This window comes from Podarcis pityusensis (assembly GCF_964106645.2).
Source record: "Podarcis pityusensis genome assembly, chromosome: 12".
In the NCBI taxonomy this organism is placed as follows: domain Eukaryota; kingdom Metazoa; phylum Chordata; class Lepidosauria; order Squamata; family Lacertidae; genus Podarcis; species Podarcis pityusensis.
The window spans coordinates 12,760,703-12,774,559 of record NC_138037.1 but is presented as its reverse complement, the minus strand read 5'-3'; the positions used below and the strand labels follow the sequence as shown (position 1 = coordinate 12,774,559).

General features: G+C 46.9%; 1 long non-coding RNA gene across 1 annotated transcript; it reads right to left on the bottom strand.

The window, feature by feature from the left end:
- Window positions 1-5,030: 5,030 nt before the first annotated feature.
- LOC308458976 lies at window positions 5,031-13,104 on the bottom strand. The gene is made up of 4 exons (XR_013977798.1): window positions 12,955-13,104; window positions 9,876-10,043; window positions 7,001-8,756; window positions 5,031-5,399 (listed from the first exon to the last, which is right to left on the bottom strand). It is a non-coding gene; the product is annotated as an uncharacterized lncRNA (long non-coding RNA).
- Between the last annotated feature and the right edge of the window lie 753 nt (window positions 13,105-13,857).

The window sequence follows — 13,857 nt, the reverse complement described above, 5'->3', positions numbered from 1 at the left end:
GTGACTCCCACTACTGTGGCTGGCACCCAAGGGATGTCCCCCACATAGTTCCGGGCAAAGACCTGGTTTCCTGGGACAAATGACTGTGGTGCGTTGGCACAGCCTGGGGGTTCAGCCACGGCAAAGTCTGGGTGTAGCCGGTCGAGCGGTGACCTGAGGCGGCGGCCCATAAGCAGTTCAGCAGGACTCCTCCCTGTGGCCGCATGAGGGGTGATGTGTTGCACGAACAAGTATTCGGCGACCCGCTCATGCCAGTCTCCCCGGTCCAGGCGCGCCAGTGCCTCTTTTGTCGAGCGCACCATTCTTTCCGCTTGCCCGTTGCTGGATGGATGAAAAGGTGCCGTTAGGGCATGGCGGATGCCCAGTCCCAAAAGATACCGCTCAAACGTGCCTGACGTGAACTGCGGTCCGTTGTCAGAGACAAGGACATCAGGACACCCATGTGTTGCAAACAGGCCTCGCAGCACCCGGATGACAGCTTCGGTAGTGGTGGAGGGCATCAGGGCGACCTCCAGCCATTTGGAATAGGCGTCCACCACTACCATAAAGGTCCGGCCGTGAAAGGGGCCAGCCAGATCGATGTGCACCCTCGACCAGGGTGTCTTTGGCGTCTCCCAGGTGTGTCCCTTAGCTGCCGGTGGTGTAGGCCTCGACTCCTGGCACGCTTGACAGGCGGACACCCAGGCAGTGATGGCATCGTCCATATTAGGCCACCAGACGTAACACCGAGCCAACGCCTTCATTTTGACAATTCCCGGGTGGCCAACGTGCAGAGCCTCCAGGACGCGCTGACGGAGTCCCTGGGGAATCACGACGCGGTCTCCCCACAGCAGGCAGCCACGATGAGCTGAGAGTTCATGTTGTCTGGTTGCGAAGGGCTGGAACTCTGATGCAAAAGGCCCTTGTGGCCACCCCCTCCACACCCAGTTGAGCACCCGGCTGATGGTGCGATCCTGGGCAGATGCGGAGGCCACAGTGGCAGCCGATACAGGCGCTGCCGGAAGATCCTCAATCAGAAGGAGCGATGAAGCTGGAGCCGGGTCTTCCACAAATGCTGGAAGAGGGCAACGGCTGAGGGCGTCGGCATGGCCCATCGATTTCCCCGGGCGATGGATGAGCCGGTAGTGGTAGGCAGCCAGGAAAACAGTCCATCGCAGCATGCGTGGTGAGAGGACCGGTGGAGTTGGACGATCACCGGCGAGGAGGCCCAGGAGTGGCTTGTGGTCAGTGATGAGGTCAAAAGTCCTGCCATAGAGGTATTCATGGAACCTCTTCACTCCAGCCACAAGTGCCAATGCCTCCTTGTCGAGCTGGCTGTAATTCCGTTCCGTCGGAGATAGTGTCCTGGAAAAGTAGGCGAGCGGTGCTTCTCTTCCATCTGGAAAACGGTGACTAAGGACAGCACCGATGCCAAAAGGTGAGGCGTCGCAGGCAAGGACCAGCGGCCTGGATTCACTGTACTGTACCAGCACACTGTCTGAAGAAAGGAGAGCCTTGACCGCGTTGAAGGCCGCCGTCTCCCGATGACCCCAGGCCCAAGGCGTCTTAGTGCTAAGGAGTCGGTGAAGAGGCTCAGCCACTGTGGCTTTGTGGGGCAGGAACATGTTATAAAAGTTCAGCAGCCCCAGGAATGCCTGCAACTCCGTTTTGTTCTTTGGGGTGGGGGCCTGCTGGATAGCGCGGATCTTGGATGTGGTTGGATGAAGACCGGAGGCATCGATAAGATAGCCCAGGAACTCTACCTGTGGAACGGCGATCTGGCACTTCTCCCTCTTTACCTTGAGCCCGGCCTCCTGGAACCTGGTCAGCACGGCACGGAGGCGCTCGAACAGCTGCTGGTGTGAGTCTGCAGACACCAAGACGTCATCAAAATATGGTACCACGCCCGGAAGCCCTTGCAGGAGACGCTCCATAAGGCTTTGGAAGATGCCAGGAGCCACACTCACCCCGAACTGCAACCGGTGGCAACGGAAAGCCCCCCGGTGGGTGACGATCGTCTGGGCTTCAGCAGTGGCATCATCGACTGGCAGTTGTTGATAGGCTTGGGCAAGGTCCAGCTTAGCGAAGACCTTACCCTCACCCAGGGAATGCAGCAGGTGTTGGACAACAGGAACCGGATAAGCGTGCTGCTGAAGTGCCTTGTTGATCGTGCACTTGTAGTCAGCGCAGATTCTCACCGACCCATCTGGCTTGACAGGCGTGACGATGGGGGTTTCCCACTTTGCGTGGTCAACCGGCTCCAAAACTCCTTGGGCGATCAGTTTGTCCAGTTGTTCATCCACCTTAGCCTTGAGAGCAAAGGGAACCCGGCGTGGCTTTAGCTTGATGGGGGCGACTTGTGGATCAAGGCTAAAGGAGATGGGCGTACCTGTATATTGGCCCAAGGTGCCGTCAAAAACCTCGGCAAAGTCTTTGACCAGACCCTCAGTCTCTGCGTTAGAGATGCAGTTGATGCCGGTGACTTCCAGGCCGAGGGCATCAAACCAGTCTAGCCCTAGGAGGCTTGGCCGCTGACCTTCGACCACCACCAACGGGAGCAGGCCCGAAAAATCCTTGAAGGCGATCCGGAACCGGCCAACGCCTACCACGGGAATGTCGTTTCCCTGGTAGTCTCTCAGGTGTACGCGGTGAGAGTCGAGTTGCCTTTTGGACACTCTGGGTACCAGTCTTTTGATGGTGCTCCATGACACGATGGACAGGGCAGACCCGGTGTCGATCTCCATGTCACATGGAGCTCCTTCAATGAGCACCGTGACGTTCAGCGAGTCGGTTTGGCCAATCGTGGTTCCAGACGGGCAGCGGCAGTTGGTGAGAGCGAAACAACTTTCCTTGGCAGACTGGAGTGAAGACTTGGACTTGCGAGTCGATGAAGGGGGGGTGTCAGACGGAGCCGATCGGCAGACCTTAGCGATGTGGCCCCTTCTGGAACACTTCCTACAGATGGCGTCTCTGAATCGACACTTGGCACGGGAATGGTTGCCTCCGCAGCCAGCACATTCCGGTTGGCCCTTGGACTTCTGTTGGAACTTCCTGCGCTCCCGCTTTGTCTGGTGCACGTCATCGTCTTCACTGGAGGATGCCTCCTCACTGCTGGCCTCTTCATGATGCACCGGAACTGGCTCCCTAGCAAGACGCGGGCTGCTGGACTTGCGGATCTCCTGGGCGGAGCGTTCAGCAGCTTCTGAGGCCACAGCCTCCTCAATGGCTTTCTGTAGCGTGAGGTCTGGCTTGGCTAGGAGGCGCCGTTGCAGATGGATGTCCCGGACCCCGCAGACGATTCGATCCATCAGGGCATCGTCTAAGTCTCGGAACTCACAGTGCATGGCAGCCTGTCGCAGGGCGGTGGTGTAGTTGTTGATTGACTCCCCCTCTGCCTGGTTCCGGTGGTAGAACACATGGCGGGCAGCAATCTTGGACGGCTTTGGTGCGTAGTGGTTGCGGAGCTTCTCTTGGATCGTGTCCCATGGTGTTGCCTGGACTGCTTCAGGCGCAACCAACGCTCGGGCCGTCTCAAACACCTCAGGCCCACAGAGGCTGAGGAATAGGCCCCGCTTCCGATCCTTTGATACTGCTGTCAGCTCGTTGGCTTGGAGGTAGCAGTCGAACCGAGCGAGGTAGGAGTCCCATGATTCAGAGGCTGGCGCAAACGGCAGTAGAGGCACAAGTGAAGCCATGATTCCGATGCCGGCGTGAAGGGCGATGGATGGAACACAGTGCTCTAGCCAGAACAGTCAGCTCTGAATTGGTTCTGCCCAGTGATTTCGCTCAGTGATTTCGCTCTGTGATTCAGCTCAGTGATTCAGCTCAGTTCAGAGGCTGGCCGCATCTGGCTGTGCTCTGATGTCCATCTATCCCATCCTCGTCGCCAGTGTTGAGTCGTGGGTTGACATAGCAGCCGGCACAGCGATTTCTTCAAGTAGCTCTTTATTATGGTAAGCTGGAATAGAACTAACAGCGAACAGCTCAGCCGGCCTGTATTTATAGGCAGCCGGCTGTCAACATTGTAACCACAACAGCCCAGAGTTCCCGCCTAAAATAACTGCCGCGGACCTGAGTGAAAACTATCTACAGACCTGAGTGAAAACTATATACAGTATCCCCCTGTTGGCCCAGGGTGAAACTACACTACATAACACCAGGCTACCCTTTGTGGACCGGATTCAGATCACACACAGAGAGAGAGACACACACCCCTTGCAGCTGATATTTCTTTTATGGAAACTAACAACCATCAGCATAGAGAACCTTTATAGTTGCAAACCAGACCATTCTCTGCCTCCATCAGGCACAGAAAGCATTGCAAATCGGTACATTCTTTCACCTTTGGTGGACGTGCCCAAGGATTAAGGCTTTCTGGGAGATGATCTACAATGAATTGAAAAAAGTATTTAAATATACCTTCTTGAAGAAACCAGAGGCCTTTCTCCTGGGCATAGTCGGCCAACTGGTGCCAAAGAAGGATAGAACTTTTTTTATGTATGCCACAACAGCAGCAAGAATACTCATTGCAAAGTATTGGAAGACACAAGATCTACCCACTCTGGAAGAATGGCAGATGAAGGTGATTGACTACATGGAATTGGCGGTAATGACTGGCAGAATCCGAGACCAGGGAGAAGAGTCGGTGGAAGAAGATTGGAAGAAATTTAAAGACTATCTACAGAAATATTGTAAAATTAATGAATGTTAGAATGATGTTGGATAGAAATTAAGTGGTTTTCAGCTGTAATATTTTAAGGGAATATGAAAAATGGATTATTTATAGGTAAAAATTTAACGTTACAATATTTTAAGATTAAAGACTAGGATAAACAAAGAGGGTAAGGATTTGCTGAACCAACAAACTGAACTGGAATACAAAAAAGGGAGGCGTGAGGAGGTCCGGGAAACAAGCTAATGAAAAATAAGTAATGGAAAGATTGAGTTGTTTTTAACCATTTTTATTTTGTATTTTCTTCTTTTTTATTTTTATTTTGTAATATCTTGAAAATCTTAATAAATATCTTATAAAAGAAACAGAAAGCATTGCAAATCCACACACTCTCCATGCACTCAGCATCCTGCTAAATGAGGCCCCGGTGTTTCAGCTGAAAGCGCTTCCGAATATAAGCAGACTGCTGAATCTCTTCGTAGCAATATGCCGTCCAAACCAGAGGAGGATTTACCAGGTTATCTAAATCTTTCTAAGAAAAGTGACAGCCCCCTCTCCTTCTGAAAGTGTTTTCAATTCTCCATTCTGCATGGCATGTCACAGAGGCACAAAGGGGTCTTGATGCCTTGGGATTGTTTAATCATTTCTTGAAAACAATGCAAATGGAAGTCAAAGTTATTTTGATCGCCGTCATCACAGACTGAAAAGGCCTTGGCTGAGTTCTTCTGCCAGACAATAGAAGAAAAGGCTGCAAAGAGATAACAAGGAAAAACATGATTAAATCACAGAAGTGACATAAAATCAATAGAGACAGCCAAGGATCAATAATTCTTTGCTCTGAGTAACAGTCGGCAGCGCTTGCACTCATTTTCAGATTTTTCCGACATTATTACCGACTTGATTTGCAGAAAAAGAGATGACTCTCTTTATTTTTAACAGCTCTTCTTATCTTCTGTGTATGTTTAATATTCATCACCTGCAATTAAAGGTAGTTTAACCCATTCAGGGCAGGCAGTGAGTATGTTCTAATTCCTCATTAAGGGCCAAACCCCCTTTTTTCAAATAGCAGCTTCAGCAGAGCAGGAGAGGGGAAGGAGGGTATTGATCCAGATCAGGACAGTGGCAGAGGGGAGGGGGTTATTCTTTTTCCCTACTCTATTTTTTCTGATGAAAATTTCACCCCTATGCTACAAATTGCTCCAGTAGGAAGAGGTTAAAGCTCCCTTCCCCTCTCACGTGTCATAGTTCTAATCCAGATTGGGAGAACCCCAAAGTTGCTATTTGAAAACAATTTAAAAAGTGAGACAGAGATACATTCACTCACTCATCCTGCTAGTCTGGCCCTGAATGTATAAACACATCAGCAATGGGAAAATAAAAGATCTACAGTGAATCTTTGGTGTGCAATGAAACACACACACATCACTTCAAGTGGGGTATCAGGAATCACCCTAATTTGAGACATGATGCTGTTGATGCCTGGAGATATACCTAATTGAATCTCCCTTGGGGCATGAATGCAAGAACAGCCTTGCTGGATCAGGCCAAAGGCCCATCGAGTCCAGCATCCTGTTCTCACAGTGGCTAACCAGATGCCCATAGAAAGCCCACAAGAGGAACACAAGAGTGTAACAAGACCGCTCACCTTTTGCGGTGGGCAGCGTTGTGGCTGGGCATCCATAGCTGTTCCACCAGGCCTTTGGCCAAGGCAAGGCACAGTCTGACCCCCTCTCTCCTTTTGTAATCCTCATAGAACTCTAGCCGAATGGTTGCCATTAATTTGACTCTGAACTTATTTTAGAATGAATTGATTTTAGAATGTATTTCAATTACCGAATTTTTTTGCTCTATAAGACTCACTTTTTCCCTCCTAAAAAGTAAGGGGAAATGTGTGCGCAGCTATCACAGAAGCCAGAACAGCAAGAGGGATTGCTGCTTTCACTGTGCAGCGATCCCTCTTGCTGTTCTGGCTTCTGAGATTCAGAATATTTTTTTTCTTGTTTTCCTCCTCCAAAAACTAGATGCGTCTTGTGGTCTGGTGCGTCTTATAGAGCGAAAAATACAGTAATTGATTGTGATTTTATGTAAATGGTGTTATTTTTACTGTTATTAGCCACTCTGAGCCCGACTTCGGCTGGGGAGGGCGGGATATAAATAAAATTATTATTATTATTATTATTATTATTATTATTATTATTATTATTATCATCCTCACAGTGATCCAGGTCGGGGTCAGGGAATTGACGCCTCCCTCGCGCCAGCCCCAGCCATGTGATGTCCTGCCCACCCACCTGGCCAATCAGTGCTGGTGGGGGCGTGGCCACGGGTGTTTTAAACCACAGTGCTTACCTCTCGCCCCCTTGCCGGATCTGCTTCTCCAGCAATTACCACCTTGACTTTGCTTTGCTTCCATTGGATTCCTGTTCAGCTGCGGCTTCGACACCGGCTTCTGCTTGCTCTGCTTGCAATTTATCAGCAAGAGTCTAGTTTTGGTTGGGGTTTTGTCTGATGACTAAAAGGAGTTGCTCTCCCTTGCAGTTCATGGCACGGTTAAGATACACTAGTGGTGGAGAAACATTTGTCTGTGGACTGGAACTGTCCTGTAAAGCCTTTTGAACCAGCCCAGGAGCCTCTTATTTTTTTAAGGAGCTATTAAAAAAAACAAGTCATTGCTTAGAAGTGCTCAGCAACAATCATTTGTCTTCCAGAGTGCTTGGCAATCTGCTTCGCTTGTGTTGATACCTTTTCCTGTTAATCATTTGTTAATTTCTCACTTTTCAATGCATTTCCCTGTCACTTTCCTAACCGCAAGAAGGCAGTTCTTTTTTAGAAGTAGATTTGTTGGGCTTGCGCAACAGAGCACTTTAATCCAGGTCAGAGGTAGTGGAAATATCAGTGGAGGGCTGCCAAATTGATTGATTAATTAATTAATTAATTACGCAAACCTATATTTCCCAGCAGGCCCTTGAGTCCCTCCTGCAAGATACTGACAGTCTAGATGTGGTCCTTAGTTTCTGTTTCATGATCTCTCCGTTTGTGAGACTGAAGGTGGAGCAAATAGTTTGTTGCTGAAAGTGAAGCAGTTTGACCCCACAGCAAGCCTAGAGCTTCCTTGTAGCCATCCATGTCCCTCTAAGCAAGAAAAAATAAAGAGGAAAACCATTTTCTTTATTTAGAACATGCCAGTTTACTGTATTACCATTTATTATTTAGCGTTTAGGTGTCAGTGCCATTGCATTAAATGAACAAATTGCAAGGGAGACTAACAAAGCAGCAATGAAGGCTGTCAGAAATCAAATGGACCCATTGCATTTACTCCTGGGGTAGGGGGGAAAAATACCAGGCACCTGACAAATTTCATTTTGTACATTACAGCTCTGTTGAAAGAAAATGCAAGCCAAGAATCCTATTTGTTGGTATGTCACCTGTAAAACAATTGGTGCGTGTCTGAGCAACATTTATCAGAAGCAGAAATTCAGAGATCTTGATGACAAGGAGAGGGGAAGAACTGAAATGCATATAAAAAAATGAAGCCAAATATTCTTCATGTATTCAATGCATTTAAAATATGTCGTTTCCTCAATTGGCAGGGGACTGGGCTGGATGAATGCTGGAGTCCCTTCAAACTCATAGGATTCCATGAAATTAATATTTTGTAAATGGCAAGACAGCAGACAAAGCAGTACAGGAAACACCACAAATGCAAAATATTTCCCACAGCTTGGTCCCCAAATCCTTTAAAAAAAAATTAAAAAAAATCTTCCTCATGAGCCGAACTAGAACAAACTCCACTATTAAGTTCCGCTGGTTTTTTCAGATGTGAGCACAGTGGAAAGCCATTTGTTACAAGTCTCACACCCCTGCTCCATCCAAGCAAACAAACGTCCTCTTAATATTGCATGAAATCAACTTATATAAAAGTTTTACAGCTCTGAGTGAAGGGAGATGAAAGAGACTTTCTCAGTTGTCAGAAGATGAAAGCTGGAGGTGGAGTGTCATGGGGACTTCCTGTCCAATTGCCTATCCTTCTGTTCTTCAGACATTACTAACTGGGCATCGCTGTAAGCACCTGCTGAGGGTGATGAGTCACAGAACAAGCCTAGAGCTGAAACAAGTAATAATCAGGAAATATAATCATTACACAAGCAAAGTTCCAGGTTGAAGAGGCGGCCTTTTTGCCCTTCTTGTTGAAATGGACCAATAACTAGCCTGGGTGAGCAGATGGCCAGCCCAGTACCTGGAACCCATCCCTTGTCAGGGCAAATGCTCTAGCCCAGCCTTTCTCAACCTGTGGGACCCCAGATGTTGTTTAACTACAACTCCCACCATCCCTGAGCTCTGGCCTTGCTAGCTAGGGGTGATGGGAGTTGTAGTTCAACAACATCTGGGGACCCACAGGTTGAGAAAGGCTGCTCTAGCCCAACCTTCCTCCACCTGATGTCCTCTAGGTTTTATCAACCGCAGCTCCTATCAGTTCCAGCTGGTGTGGCCAATAGTCAGGGATTGTGGGTGTTGCAATCCAACAACATCTGATGGCACTGGGCTTGGGGAGGTTGCTCTTATCTGGTGGCTCACAATTTGGGGCACCTGCACAAAGAGCTTGGGGTTCTTGGAAAGCTGGTGAGATGGGAGCCAGCTTTAAGGAAATGGTAAGTATACCTCACCAGTAACTGGGCCTCGCTGTCCTGATTGATAGACTGTGTACCTAACACAGAACATCACAGCTGCTTTTCTAAAAAAGATAGGGCCAGCCCTAACATTAGCCAGAGTGAAGTGGCTGCCTCGAACAGCAGATGCTGGAGACAATGGTGAGGTGATGGAGGGCAAGGCACTGTGTGTCATTTGGCCTGTCCTAAGCTAGCCTGCTGGGATGTGGGTGGCACTGTGGGTTAAACCACAGAGCCTAGGACTTGCTGATCAGAAGGTCAGCAGTTCGAATCCCCGCGATGGGGTGAGCTCCCGTTGCTCGGTCCCTGCTCCTGCCCACCTAGCAGTTCGAAAGCATGTCAAAGTGCAAGTAGATAAATAGGTACTGCTCCAGCGGGAAGGTAAGCGGCATTTCCGTGTGCTGCTCTGGTTCGCCAGAAGCAGCTTAGTCATGCTGGCCACATGACCCGGAAGCTGTCTGTGGACAAACGGCGGCTCCCTCGGCCAGTAAAGTGAGATGAGTGCTGCGAGCCCAGAGTCATCCGTGACTGGACTTAACAGTCAGGGGTCCCTTTACCTTTATCTTCAAGCTAACCTGCTATCCTTGGGTGCAATGGAGGAAGCTGTCTTTTCACTAATTTTGAAGATTCGGCGGTCAGTCTGGTCAGCTTCTGGATGTGGAACAGCTGGAAATCTTGTCCATCTCAAAGTTGGTGTTGATAAAAGGAAGGATCAGAAGCTCTTCCTAGAGTGAAATGTAAAGTGAGATGAAATTCACTATTGCTCAAGGACAGTAATAAAATGCAGCAGGAAGGAGGGTTTCAGAAATGCTCTCATGCTTAAATCTTCACAGGGAAAGTCCACCAGAGCTACGTAACCAAATACAGGGAAGTTTTCCACTGCTGAAAGCCACACAACACTGTCTGTCCTGGGAAATACAGCATTCCAGTCTTTTGTGCTTTAACCACAGTGAACAAACAGAGGCTCTGCTTTCAAGTTGAAGGTTTCTTTTTTAACTGTTTTTAATTGCAAAGAGAAGTTTATAGTCTGGTAATATATAGCCCCGTAAATCATCATTAAAATGCTTTGAGTCATGAAACAATAATAGGAACAAAAATCAATGTGTGTATATCAAAAGCAAGAGATTTATACATGACCTGGGATGATAGGACAAGAAAGCCAATGTTTACCATCTTTAAGAATAGCTGTGTCATTTGGAGGGGGTTGTTTGGGGGAAAAAGCATGACTAATAGAATCAATACAGACGATATTTAGAAATTCCTGGGTGGGATTTGTGTTCTTAGACTTCAGGTGAATTTGCAAGATAAGAATGAGACTTTCAGTAAATATGAATCCACTGCCCAGAATTCTAACTTTTTCAGCTGTTTTAAGAATACACAGTTATGTTGATGTTTCCATGGTTGGTGCCAGAGACCAGACAAATCCAGCAGATTTTGCTTCAGTCTTGATTTCTGCATTGTTGGAGGGGGTCTTGTAGGCATCTTGTCCAATCCCTTGCTTGAGGCAATGAATCCTGAGCCACAGCCGGCTCTACCATGAACCAAAATGAGGCAACTGCTTCAGGCAGCTTTCAACTATTTTTTCAACAATTTCTGGTTGCCATGACACAAGCAATTTCCTGGGCTACTGTGCCCATAATGCCTTGCTTTGAAGGACACCTAGGCCTTCCTCAGAGCAAGACAGAGGGGAAAGGGTGTCAGCATGGCCAGTGCTGACACCACATTAGCAATTGACAAGTAAGTGGAGGGGGGAGCAAATAGGGCAGTTGAGCAGTGGGGGCTGCCTCAGGAGGTGCAATGTATTTGTTGTTGTTGTTGCTGTTGTTTAGTCATTTAGTTGTGTCCAACTCTTTGTGACCCCCTGGACCAGAGCACGCCAGGCACTCCTGTTTTCCACTGCCTCCCGCAGTTTGGTCAAACTCATGCTAGTAGCTTTGAGAACACTGCTCAACCATCTCATCCTCTGTCGTCCCCTTCTCCTTGTGCCCTCCATCTTTCCCAACATCAGGGTCTTTTCCAGGGAGTCTTCTCTTCTCATGAAGTGGCAAAAGTACTGGAGCCTCAGCTTCAGGATCTGTCCTTCCAGTGAGCACTCAGGGCTGATTTCCTTCAGAATGGATAGGTTTGATCTTCTTGCAGTCCATGGGACTATCAAGAGTCTTACACTGGCCTTATAGAGCATCTCCTCTGCCTGAAAAGGAAGGGCTGTGTTGAGTATCTGCAAGATGTATAAAGCTGCTCCATCAGGTTTTATGTATGCCCCATGCCCTTCAGCTGAGGAAGACCACAGATCTCTCTGCCTCCTGAGGCACCCCAAAACCTTGGAGCTTCCTTTTACAAATATCTAATTTTATGGGAATGGCCTTTGTCCAATGCAGACCCTCCAAGTGTCCCTGTTTTCCAGGGACAGTCCCAGATTTACAGAAGCCATCCTGGTTTTGGATTTGATCCTGGAATGTCCTGTTTTTCCTTAGGACATCCCTATTTTCATTGAAGAAATGTATGGAGTTATGAGACCCCCAAGCCAAGGAGATAACTAAATTACAACCTTTAGAAGACATCTGAAGACAGCCCTGTAGAGGGAAGTTTTTTAATGTTACATATTTTATTCTGTGTTTATATATGTTGGAAGCCACTGGGCAACCCAGTCAGAGGGGTGGGGTATAAATATTAGTATTAGTATTAGTATTATGGATTAGGACGTCCCTATTTTCACTGGAGAAATGTTGGAAGGGTATGTTTGTCCAATGTACAGAATTTTCACTTCTCTGTCTCATTAGGCCTTCAAATCTTTCCTTTTCTTTTGGCAATAAATAATATATAGGCCAGTATCTGATGAGATGGATGAAGCTGTCTGTTATATATATATATTTATATATTTTTCCTGCATATGTGCCTAGCATCGCAATCATTCCTGTGTGTTGAGAGAGCTGAGTGACACTTTTTAGCAGCTCACTATTTATAGGGTTGTGGAAAGGATGTCTATTCCAGAGGCTTTTACCTTAACCTAAACCAGGAAGGCACTTATAAAATTGAACTGGCTGCTTAGAGAGCTCATATTCTATTGTAAATTACAATCTATAGTTCTGTCTGACTGCCGGACCATCAGGAGATCACAAAACTGTGCTGCTTCTTGTTTTCTGATTAAATTTAGGCTACTATCCTTCTGTGCCAGATTTCTTAAAAAAGAAAAGAAATAGGCAGAAGCAGAGAGGTTATTAGCAGAGAGGTTACATTATCAGGAAATAAATTTTTATAGGAATAATATTTCAAAACAAATTCTATACATAATGCTAGAAACAGATATCAAATTCAGCCTGCTATAATTTGGGACTAAGTGTTATGGAGATAATGCAAATTTATTTTTGGTTTAAAGAGAAGGATATTTGGTCTGGCATCCTTCCTATGAAAGTTGATCATGCCGCTCAAATGTCATTTGACAGGAACCTGCGGTCACCTTGTTTGTCAATACTCTTGCAATGTTCCTGATCTTAAAGACATAAACTGTTCTATTGCTGCAGATACTTGCCTCCAGAGATCATTACAATGATTTCTAAACAAGCACTGAAATGCTAAGTACCTCAAATTACCCAACATTTCCTACAGAATGTGTGATTCTTAGGAAATACATCTTACTTGAATTGGAAGTACAAGAGCTGAGATCATTCAGTTAGTAACCTAAGAATTAATTCTGTTAACAGTCAACCAAACAAGAGGGGGGGTGGGGGTGGGGGTGGATGTGCTGCCTAGCAACCGGTCAGAATGGCATGATCCTTGCTGAGGTGAACTGAGTTCTGATTGGCTAGTTAGTGTTGAGGGAGTTTTCATCTGAATGTTAGTTGTATGGACTGACATACATGTATCAACTAGGCCTGAATTGCTAAGAAGGACTAACACTCCTCTGTTTATTTCTTCTCATATGATGTACCATACTTGTATTCTTCCATTTACCCAGTAAAGTATTAGGCATTTCTCTTCTCTTTGGATTCCATCTGTATTATTTAAGGACTTTGCTAACAAGTGGGGTTTATGTCTCTCTGACAGTACTTCCCTCATTTTGTAACATCAGACAAAAGCTTGGGATCTTTGTCCCATGCTATATACTGGCTTCAAAGGAATGGCTGTGAGGAACAGAACTGAGATAATCACTGAACAATATTAGCTTTGAAGTACAGTATGGTGAGGGGTCCATTTGTGATACATCATATCTTCCTTTTCAAGTGAGTCCCGCCCTCAATTTTGCCCCTGTGTTCCTTTTTTCCTTCCCAAAAGCAGAAGAAAAGAGGCATGACCCAAGGCACAATAATGTTTTTGCACAATAACAGCTCATTCACATTTGCTGAGCAGAATCCATATATCTTCCCTTAAGTTTGCACTTCCTTAATGGAGAATATTGCACTCCAAGCACTCTTTGGTATAAAAGGCAGTACTTCCCCCAGACAACACATACTTGGCAGATGAGATTGTTGGCTGGAATTGCTGTGCGAGAATCACAGGCATGTATTGGACGTTATCTGTGATGTCATGGTACAGATAATG